The sequence below is a fragment of the Piliocolobus tephrosceles genome, chromosome 1, assembly GCF_002776525.5.
Source record: "Piliocolobus tephrosceles isolate RC106 chromosome 1, ASM277652v3, whole genome shotgun sequence".
NCBI lineage: Eukaryota > Metazoa > Chordata > Mammalia > Primates > Cercopithecidae > Piliocolobus > Piliocolobus tephrosceles.
The window spans coordinates 9,417,675-9,424,873 of record NC_045434.1 but is presented as its reverse complement, the minus strand read 5'-3'; the positions used below and the strand labels follow the sequence as shown (position 1 = coordinate 9,424,873).

Genomic DNA, 7,199 nt, shown 5'->3' with positions numbered 1-7,199 from the left:
AGGGTACATGTGCATAACGTGCAGGTTTGTTACATATGTATACTTGTACCATGTTGGTGTGCTGCACCCTTCAACTCATCAGCACCCATCAATTCGTCATTTATATCAGGTATAACTCCCAATGCAATCCCTCCCCCCTCCCCCCTCCCCATGATAGGCCCCAGTGTGTGATGTTCCCCTTCCCGAGTCCAAGTGAGCTCATTGTTCAGTTCCCACCTATGAGTGAGAACATGCGGTGTTTGGTTTTCTCTTCTTGTGATAGTTTGCTAAGAATGATGGTTTCCAGCCGCATCCATGTCCCTACAAAGGACGCAAACTCATCCTTTTTTATGGCTGCATAATATTCCATGGTGTATATGTGCATGGCCGGTAATTTCTGCCTGAAAAGATTATACAAGAGACAGAATACTCTTTCCTTTTAATACACATTCCTAGTTTTGAGAAACGCCCCTTTGCAACTATGCATACTTCTCCATACTGGGTCTAAATCATTAATGATTCACCTAAATTATTAACACTCTCAAGAGATCGAAAAACATTACACACCAACAGTAAGTAGTAAAGGCCATGTTAACTTAGACACCTTGACACGTAGACATAGAAAATGCTTATAGTTTCAGTTCTATAATTTCAACCACAAATAAATATAAGAACACAGCTACTCACCTGTCTAGATATGAAATAACTTTTCTCCTTCCTAGTCAGCAAAAAAAATCTTAATTGATTTCAGCTAAAATAGAAAAATAAGCCATCAAGCTAATCAATAACAAAACAGACCCTTTGTCCTCTCTCATCCAAGGGATAAAATATCTCCATAGATTATTAATCCGTTTATAGTGATCAACAAATATTCAGAATATAAAAACTAATTCCTAATAATTGCTGCCACTAAGGAGGAATAATAACTTATCAGCCTTTAACAAACCAAAAGCAAAAACAAAACACAAAAATATTGGAGAGAGGAAAGAAATTTTTGAAAAATAGAGTTGACAAAGTTCTAATGTCACGTTGGCTCTATCATAAGGGGTTTATTCTGTTCATGAACTGTACCACTTCTCTGGTGATGAAGTTTATTTGGTTCTGTCAGGTGAATCTGTCAAGCATTTGGATGGAAGATCTCCGAAATTATATAAAGTTACAATATCTAAACATTGGGATACCAGTACACAAATGGAAAAACAGATCAATGAAAGATGAAATAGTCTCAAAGCTTCCATAGAGTATGTAGAATAATTTAATACAGGCTTATAGAGGCACCACACATCACTAGAAACAAATAAGGATTGTTCAATAAAAGACTCTGAAAGAATTAGTTATTTGGAAAGAAAATAAGATTAAGTCATGATCTTTTACTAGCTAGCACAATAAAGTCCAAATATATCAAATGGAAAAAATCAATCACTTTCATAACTACCAGAAAAAAATAAGATGATCATATTTGCAGTGTTTGGCGAAAGACTTTCTAACATTTTATTTTAAAACTCAGATACAGAGATTAGATTGTATGATACTGTTGATCTGTAGTCCGTTCTCATATCTGACCACTTTAAAGCTCTCTTTTTGCCTCATTTATTGTTTGAGCTGATGTTCATGTCTCTTATAGAGGACCATTTTGCTATTTTTAAATGTTTGCTATTTTTTGTTTATATGTGTTCATTATATACATCTGTTTTAAATTTTCATAAATACGATCATTTGTATATCTTATTCTACATTTATATTTTATGCTTTTAAAATCCCTCATGTTACTGTGTTTACAATTATAACTGCTTCAAACTGCTGCATAACTTCATGGTCAGCAGACATGGAGTGTGTTTTGTTTGTTTGTTTGTTTTTGTTTTGTTTTGTTTTGTTTTTGGAGATGGAGTCTCGCTCTGTCTCCCAGACTAGACATGGAGTGTTTTAATGTTTCGTTTTTGGTTTTGGTTTGTTCAAGGCCATTACATTATGAATCCTCGTTGGTTGTAGCAATGAATGGGGTTTTGGGTCTTTGGTCTGATTATTTCATGATCGGTATAAACGGATTGATGGTTTATAGATATCTTTTACTCCCTGGGTGAGAGATGACAGACAGTCTGTTTTGTTACTGATTTGTTTTATTCCTATTAGTTTGTCCATGTCTTATTGGACAAAGCTAGGGCCATGGCCAGGTGCAACATCAGTGTATAAGGAAATAGTTCTTTCACTTAACTGAAAAAGTAAAAGACTGACATCAATAACACAGTCTGCCATAGAAGCTATTTAAGGCAACATTAAAGTTGTCAGGAAAATTCTTGGTGTTTCAGTAACTTGTTCAACAGACACATCTGAAACAACTGGTAGGGGAAGAGTATGGAATGTGATAGGAGCTGAAAGAGCAGAAAAAGAACAGGCTGGGAATGAAATTAGAGTTAACATAGATGAATAGAGGTGTTTTCCCTAGGATAAGCACTCTAGTATTCAGAAGATGAAGAAATGCATTTTGAGCAGCATACAGGAGCCAGTCAATTGAACTAATGGATATCATTCTCCCAATTTTTCCTATTGAAAAATGTAGTAGATTGGAGAATATGAAAAAAATTCAAGCTGGTAAAAGTAAATATCCTTTATTTCAAATTCTCTCCCTTCAAGCAAAGATGCTTAAGAGACTTTTTGCTGCCCCTTTAAGCATCCCACAGTCCTTTGAGAGTTAGGAGCCATGGAGCCTAAATGATTTCCCTAGCCTGAGGGAGCTCCATTGTGATAGCATTTGAGGAGCTGTATGCAAGTTATTCTAGCTTTATACCCTTACCTCTGGATCATGGTCCTATTAATAGAATTATGCTGAATAAAATATAAAACAGTTGAAATGAATGACTATGTCTTAATTAAAAATAAATTTTAAAAAAAGCACTCACCTCCACATTGTTCCTTAATTGGGAAAGGCAATTAGCCACATTTTAGAACATTTCTAATTTATTCAGAATTTCCATGATATTAACTTCTTCCTAATATGAGCTTGGATCTGGTAAGATTCATTCATTTTTAAACCTGAGACTCATTCATCTACATATATAAATGAGAGTTAGTCATTTATAACACTATTTTCTATTCGTGCTTGCTCACATATTCTATATGCCAGTCGATCTGCTCCTCAATGGAAGCATATTTAATCAGTACATCAGCAATGCTACATTTCCGTTCACAGCAGAGCAAATGAGATTCCAACGCTATCTTCAAAAAAAAATTCTTGACTTAGAAAAACATCTAAAAACAACTTTTCATATTAATTCCTTAAGCACATTCCTAAAAATAATTTTGATTTATTTTATTTTCTCCTATAGCAAGAAGGGCAGCACTCTAGTGTTGGTGAAGCACTATTGAGAAGCAACATAATTAAGTTGCCAAGCCATGTATCTGATGACAATTCAGTACGCCAAATAGAGGTGGAATCTGGCACTTAAAACAGCCTTCTGTTACTCTAGGTAGTTAGACATGAACAGGGCGGGATAGGTACCCCCCACACACACCAGGAATATCCAGCGACCATCAGGTCATGGTCAATCAATGTTAACTGTCTCTCTAAAATAATAATTGGTCACAGCCAGTGGCCCCAGGGGAAAGGCAGTCTCCCAATAAAGAGGAAAAACCTGAAACTCGTGATCAGCAGCGTCCTGACGAGATCTCAGGAGTTGGGTGACTGGATTCAAGCATACACACTAAGAGGCAAAATGTTGGAGTTTAACTGGTATATGACCTTCCTCTAGAAATATTCGACTGGTAAGGGAAGAATGGCCCCAGTGAGCATTTGTACAACTCCAATAAACACACTGCGCCTGAGGCCCCTCCCGAGTGCTAGCCGGCCACTGTACGTGCAGACAGGCCAAGGGAAGAAGCAGGGGAGAAGTGACGCAAGACCCCGGAAGCATGCCAACATATAAAACCCCAAGTTAAAGGTCAAACAGTGCACTTGCTCTCTCACGTTGCCCAGTGAGCCCTATTCCAAGGGCAGTTTGCTAGCTTTCATTCCTGCTCCAGAGCTTTTTGATACATTTTGACTCCTGCTCTAAAACTTGCCTTGGTCTCTCCTTCTGCTTTATGCCCCTCAGTCAAATTCTTTCTTCTGAGAAGGCTAGAATTGAGGTTGCTGCAAACCCGCATGGATTCGCAGCTGGTAACAAATTTTGGTGCCACATGACTTGGATATGTTCCACTGCTAACACTTTCCCCTTTAGTCCTAAATCAAAAACTGAGATCGTGATTGATCTCAATTGTCAAAATCCTTATTGGGTCAGGGGGTCAGGATTATAAAATATTTCCTGAATACAAATGAAGACCGAATTGGTAGAGACGTTTAGAGAACAGTCCCTTGCTTACTTGACATTGAAATCCCTGCTTACCAGTGCCCCAAACCAGGTATCTGGTCTTTAGATTCCATCTGGATCCCATTACATGAAATGGGATTAACATCTAATCTGGTCACTCAGTAGTCCATGCTAGAAATTCAAGATAGATGGAATTTGGTTTTCCTTGTAGCTTTCTCTGTTTCCAGAAACAGTCACAGCTGAAACTGCTGTGGACTGCAGAAGGGATTTTCATTTCAATGCTAATATTTTATCACAGCAATATTCACTCCAAAATTAACAATTACACTAATTATTTGTGTTTTCTTCCTTATTTCCTTCCAAGTAGCTCAGTCACATCCATCCTGACCCCCATAGGGAGAGGTGTGCTAGCAGCGGGAGGTAAGGATGGTCAGGCTTTACATCTGCCACATGGAAGACATAAGTAAGCTTACCTTAAAGGCTCATGGGATCAAGGATCTAGTCACCAGATGCAGTGGTCAAACTGATCATGCAGCCTTTTATTAGATTTCTTTCCTTCCCTGCTTCACTCCTCCATCCCTCACTTTTGCTCCCTGGGATGGTATTTCAGAAACAACCACTTGCACATATTTTTTTTTTTTTTTTTCTCAAGCTCTGCTTTTGGCAGAACCCAATCCAACAAGTCTGAACCCTCATGTCTCCATCTCTCTCTCTCTTGTTCTGTCTGATTATCTTTCTCTCTATCCACCCACCCTTGTTAAGGACTTATAATTTAGACCAAAATGACTGGATTGAGAGAAAGAATACATCAACGAATAATTAGCAAGATGTATTAGTCTGTTCTTATGCTGCTGATAAAGACATACCTGGGACTGGGCAATTTGCAAAGAAAAAGAGGTTCCACATGGCTGGGGAGGCCTCACAATCATGGTGGAAGGCGAAAGGCACATCTTACATGGCAGCAGGCAAGAGAGAAATGAACACCAAGTGAAAGGGGTTTCCCTTTATACAACCATCAGATCTCATGAGACTTATTCACTACCATGAGAACAGTATAGGGGCAACTGCCACCAGGGTTCAATTATCTCCCACCAGGTCCTTCCCACAACACGGGGGAGTTATGGGAGTTAAATTCAAGATGAGATCTGGATGGGGACACAGCCAAACCATTCACCAGGCATGCTAATGAATGCTGAAACACAAGCACTTTCCAATTTTTTGGTATATCGTTCTAGAGTTTTTCTTTGGACATTTAAATATTTATATATGTACATGTATTTTTACAAAAATGAGATACCATTATACATAGCCACACACACATATATACATGTCAAAACTCTATTTTTCAGTTAAATGTAATGTAGCATTTACTGATTTCAATAATTCTAGATATAGCACCCATTTTTGTAACTGCAACATGTTAACATTGCAAAATTTGGATGGTTGACTCAGATTTAAATATAATCCCTTATTAATAAACATTTAGTTTATTTCCAGTTTTTTATTGTGATAAGACAGTATGTCAGAAGCATCACTTTAGATGCATCCCTCCCACAAATTATTTTCTTAATGTAAATTTCAGCTTGAACAGTATTCAGTTTTTATGGAAAATTTTTACCAATTGACATCCCTACCAATAGCAGGTTATGAGGTATGCTTCATCGCACTCTCACAAGCAATTAATGCTAATATTAATTCTTTTGGGTATTCTGACAACAAGTACACAAACACATTTTATAAATAGAGATAATGTATTAACAAATATATCATTTAATCTGTATGTATTTGACTATTGATGCAGCATATGTTAGCCTGTTTGGGTTTTGAGCTTTGGTATGCTTCCTCTTGTCAATTTCCTGTTCATTTCCTTCCTCTAATAGTTCACAATGAGTTCTTATAGTAGTCATTCATTTCTTTTTTTTTTTCTTTTCTTTTTTTCCACAAGCACGTGCACTTTATTGAATATCATTGTGGACAGGTGTGTGGGGATAAAATGCTGTATCTAGGGGCAGGATCAAGGGGGCAGGACCAACAGCCCCAGCGTGAGGGCCAGCATTGCAAAGTGGAGTACAAGGGTCGCAGGCTATGGGCAGCTACTAGTAACCCTGTTTTCCCTGTATGATCTATAACATAATGTGGTAGATCATCACAGAACCAAACACCAGTAACAGGATGAATCCAATGGTCATGAGGATGCCCACAATCAGGGCCGAGATGTACAGGCACTTGGTGGTGGAGGCATAGGTCTGGGCCCCAGTCATGTCGCCAACCATCTTCCTGTCCCTAGACTTCATGAAGTAGGCGAATGCTATGAAGCCCAGGCAGCACCAGTTCAAGAAGACGGTGTTGAACAGGGACCAGACGACATGGTCGGGCACGGAGGTCTTGCTGTGGATGTTGATCACAGTGGACCTTGGAACGATGGTGCTAAGGGGTGCCCCCAGCACAGTCACGTTGTGCTCCTCCTTGTGCATTTTCTGTCTTTGGGGAAGGAAATGTTGAGTGAAGGATTGAGAAGTGTGGTTTTCGGCATGGAGGGAAGGGCAGCTGCAGTGTCTGGATGCTGGGATGGTGCTCAGTGAGCCCTGCTTTCCCCTGTTGTTTCCAGTAGTCATTCATTTCAATGGCAAATAGTACTGAGGGAGGTTCTACAAGAGTCTTCAGAAGCTGCAGATACAGTGGTAAGCATGAAACATGGCTCTGCCCGCTGGAGCATAGAGTCTAGCAAAAAAGATGGTCACTAACAATTACAGCTACAATGAAGGTTGGAAAATAATTCTCTGGCACAGAAAATGTACTGCAAGAGAGGTCAGAGAATGGGGCCATCAGGGAAGACCACCTGAGGAAGTAAGACAAGTTGAGATCGAAGAGTAAGTGAAAGTCAATGAGGTGAAGAAGGACACAGGAATATTTCAT

The 7,199-nt window shown here is 38.9% G+C and overlaps 1 pseudogene across 1 annotated transcript; it reads right to left on the bottom strand.

The window, feature by feature from the left end:
• Positions 1 to 6,406: 6,406 nt before the first annotated feature.
• LOC111545329 lies at positions 6,407 to 6,883 on the bottom strand (annotated as a pseudogene). Its single transcript, XR_002732401.2, has one exon. The product of XR_002732401.2 is annotated as an interferon-induced transmembrane protein 1 pseudogene (transcript).
• Positions 6,884 to 7,199: the final 316 nt, after the last annotated feature.